This window comes from Tachyglossus aculeatus, unplaced genomic scaffold (genome assembly GCF_015852505.1).
Source record: "Tachyglossus aculeatus isolate mTacAcu1 unplaced genomic scaffold, mTacAcu1.pri scaffold_134_arrow_ctg1, whole genome shotgun sequence".
NCBI lineage: Eukaryota > Metazoa > Chordata > Mammalia > Monotremata > Tachyglossidae > Tachyglossus > Tachyglossus aculeatus.
In genome coordinates, this window is record NW_024044861.1 from 89,488 (window position 1) to 93,589 (window position 4,102).

A 4,102-nucleotide genomic window follows, 5' to 3' on the forward strand; every position below is an offset into this window, starting at 1 on the left:
TTATTTTACTTGTACATATCTATTCTATTTATTTTATTTTGTTAGTATGTTTGGCTTTGTTCTCTGTCTCCCCCTTTTAGACTGTGAGCCCACTGTTGGGTAGGGACTGTCTCTATATGTTGCCAACTTGTACTTCCCAAGCGCTTAGTACAGTGCTCTGCACACAGTAAGCGCTCAATAAATACGATTGATTGATTGTTTTATTGATTGATTGATTAAAAAGCTGATGCAGGGCCCACTTGTGCAGGCATGGGACATTCTTATTGATTTTCCCAAGTCCAGGTGGTCCCTAAGGGTTTGCTCCTTCTTTCTTCATCACAGAATGTTGGCTCTGCTGATTCAAATCTATCGAAATACCAAAAACAATCTCTCTTCTCCTTCACCCATAAAGTCATTACTATGTCACCCTGGACACATTGATTTCATTTACTGAGTATATAATCCTGAGTGTTCTCTCATTTACCAAAACTATCTGCTTTCCCTTCCATTCTTCCCTTAACAGGATTCCAATTACATTAGAATATACTAAAAGGAGTTTTTTAATTAATGCATATAATGAGAAGGAAGACTTAAACATGTACAGGAAATGGCAATCATTGTTCCGACAATTCAAAATACATTAAAACCTTCAAGTATGGTTCTTGTAGAAGAGATTATGCCAAAGTGATTTTCCTTAAAGCATTTGAAGAACCCACTGGGTTCTTCCTTCTCCCACTGAAAAAAACAACGTAATTTTCAGAAAGTGATTCACTTATCTCCTGAAGTCATTATTTGGCTCCAGATCTTCCTCATGGCATTTTTCACCTCCTCATTTCTCACAGTGTAGATCTAGGGGTATAACATGGGAGTACTGAAAACATAGAATAAGGCCACTGTTTTGTCCACGGGGAAGGTGGAGGCAGGCCTCATGTAGGTGAAGATACAGGGAACAAATAACAGCATGACAACCTTGACGTGAGAGCCACAGGTGGAGAGGGCTTTGCACCTTCCCTCTGAACTAAAACTTTTTAGAGAGTTCAAGATGACCGTGTAGGAGACGACCAACATGAGGAAACAGACAGTGCAGATCAGGCCACCGTTGATAGCCACAGACAGGCCCACGACGTAGGTGTTTGTGCAGGCGAGTTCCAACAAAGGGTACATGTCACAGAAAAAAGGATCAATGACATTGGGATCACAGAAGGGCAGCCAGAATAGAATGGGAATCTGAATTATTGAATGAAAGAAGCCCAATACCCAGGCTACCCCCACCAGTAGGACACACACCTGCCGGTTCATGATGGTCAAATAGTGCAAGGGTTTGCAGATGGCTATGTAATGATCAAAGGCCATCACAATGAGAAGGATGACCTCTGTCATTCATTCATTCAAACATATTTATTGAGAACTACTGTGTGCAGAGCACTGTACTAAGTGCTTGGGAAGTACAAGTCGGCAACATATAGAAACGCTCCCTACCCAACGATGGGCTTACAGTCTAGTCCTTCCAAAGAAGTGTGATAGAAAGAGCTAGACCATACAGCCATCATAGGATATGACTTTTCTAGCAGACAGGCTGTCTACAATCATTTTGGGAGCAGTGAAAGAGGAGTAGAAAGCGCCTATGAAAGATAAGTACCAGAGGAAGTAGTACATAGGGGAGCTGAGGTTCTGACTGGCCTTGACGGTTATAACCACAAGCAGGTTTCCCAAAAGAGTTACAAGGTAAATGATTAGAAACAAAACAAATAAAAGTTTCTGCAACTCTGGATTCTGGGTAAGTCCCAAGAGAAGGAATTCGGTGACATTTTTCCTTTTTTCCATCAATTCAGTGTTGGTAATGATCAGACGGGTGAGCATGCACAGCAGAGAACTGGTTTACTTGAAAAGATAAAGATAATTGAATTTCTTTAGCACCATTTTTTTTTCCATGGAACCCAAGGTACTTAATTTATATTACCTAACATTTCACTCATTCTTGAGACACCTTCGTCCCATTTGACAGAAAAAAAAATCAAGCCAAGTAACAATCAATCAATGGTATTTACTGAGTGCTCACTCTCTGCAGAGTGCCGCAGAGACTGTTTGATATGCTGAATCCAGCACTGTACTAAAGCTGTTAGGAGCAGTCACTGTGGTCTGTCAGCCTAAAACTGATCAGTTAAAAATTAGCAACCATAAGCAAGGGGAAGAGGACAGTCCTGGGGTGTCGATGGAAAGATTATGGAAAATTTTTGAAAAGCATTCAGGTATACCAGACGCTAGGACTGTGACCCCACATCGCCTAGGGGGCTGCCTTTGTGTCATGCCTAACTCAGAATATCCACTTCCAAACTCAAGTTAAACTGCGTGGGCGGCTGACAGGCAGAATCCCTTGAGAAATTACTAAAGTAGCCAATCACTGTGCCGCCAACCAGAAACAAAAGGCTGAACAGTTCAGGCTTTGAACATACCCAGCAGATGATCTCATGGGGTGTGCCTTCTGCTCCCACCTCAGATAGATAAAAGGCCCTAAGAGGCCTTATTTTTACTGCAGCCAAGAAGGCCATTGGAAGAATAAATGCCCCCTTAACCCAACAAAATCTAGAAAGATGCCCCATCATGCTTTCCCAGAAAGGTGGCACCAGGAAATTAGAGTATGTGGGGCAAGGTGAGGGACTTTTCACCTTTGTCCAAATACCGGTAGCGCAGACTCCTTGGGGCCCAGCAGTTCAATGCAACATAGTGAGAACGACCCTTCCTTCCCTTCTTACTCGATGCTGGAGCTGCGCACTCCACCATTCAGTGGTCGGCTCTCCCAGGTGCCCCATTATGAGGGAGCATTGTTAGAACTATTGGATAAGCTAAAGCTCCTTTAACTACAGGCATTACTGAACCACTGGGTATGAGGCTAGGAGAGCTGGTAACACAGCATCCCTTCATCCTTAACCCCCACCCGCCCAGTAAATTTATTAGGACTGGACCTGCTAGGGAAATTTGGTTGCTCACTATGGTGCACCCTGGAAAGGAGTCTATGGCTACCCCTGGCCCTTATCAAGATATATCACTTTTCTTTGTGCTACCTATTAAGGAGAAGGTACATTCAGATTGGAGTCCTCTTCTCGATGCTTTACCTCTCTATGATCAAGCCATACTAACAAGGTAGGCTCAGCCCTCGTCCCGCCCCCTTTACGTGTAAATTAAGAGCCCCCAACAAGCCCTTCCGCTAAAACGTCAGTACCGACTCTCCCCGAGCAAGAGCAGGACATTGCTACAGCACCTCAGAGCAGTTAGCTCTGTGGTCTCCTTATCATATTTCTGCCCTTTTGAAGGTGTCCCGCCCTACTAGCCCAGCATAGACTCGGTCTTTTTGTGAGTTGAAGAGTTACTGCTGCCAATGTACCCCGTCCTATTCTTACAGGGCCAAGCCATTGCAGGCCTTCGCTACTGGCCCCCAGGAGCAGTTCCTGCGGATGGCCGAGGCCGAAGCCTCTCTTGCAGATTTGAAGCAGACCCTCTCTGTGGCCCCAATTCTGGGATTACCTAGTTATACTAGACCATTCACCTTGTTCTGTGTGGAATGAGAGCGTTTGCACTAGGCTGTGCTTACCCAGAAAAGTGGAAATTCCCACCGACTCCTCTCCTTGGTTATTATAGGTACATTCTTTACCTAGTAGTGTCCACTTTCCAGTAGTGTCTTCGTGTGGTACCTTTAGCCACACAATCAGTGGAAGCCTCTGAGGACCTAGTACTGGGACATCTGCTCCAAGTCGTCATTCCCCATGCCACAGCTGTGCTTCACTTGTGTTCTGGTGCACAGGTCTTTTCAACAGCTAAGCAGACAAACAACTAAATTCTCCTCCTGAGCTCTCCCAATTTAACCATCAAGCTTTTCGTTCCACTCTAAATTCTGCCACCCCTGTTGCTAACCAAACATAAGGGGGAACGTCATGATTATGTCGTAAACCGAATAATAAGTCCACGTCCAGCTTTTCACGACCGGTCCTTGCAAATCCCTGACCTACTGTTGTCCGTTGATGGCTTTTGCCTTTGGGATTGTCAAGGGCCACTCAGACCATGCAGATTCCAAGCAGACTCTGCTGTTTTGGAATCCCCATTATTCCGCATAAGTGGCTAAGTTAGT

The 4,102-nt window shown here is 44.6% G+C and overlaps 1 pseudogene; it reads right to left on the bottom strand.

The window, feature by feature from the left end:
- Positions 1–747: 747 nt before the first annotated feature.
- Positions 748–1,803, bottom strand: LOC119922949 (annotated as a pseudogene).
- Between the last annotated feature and the right edge of the window lie 2,299 nt (positions 1,804–4,102).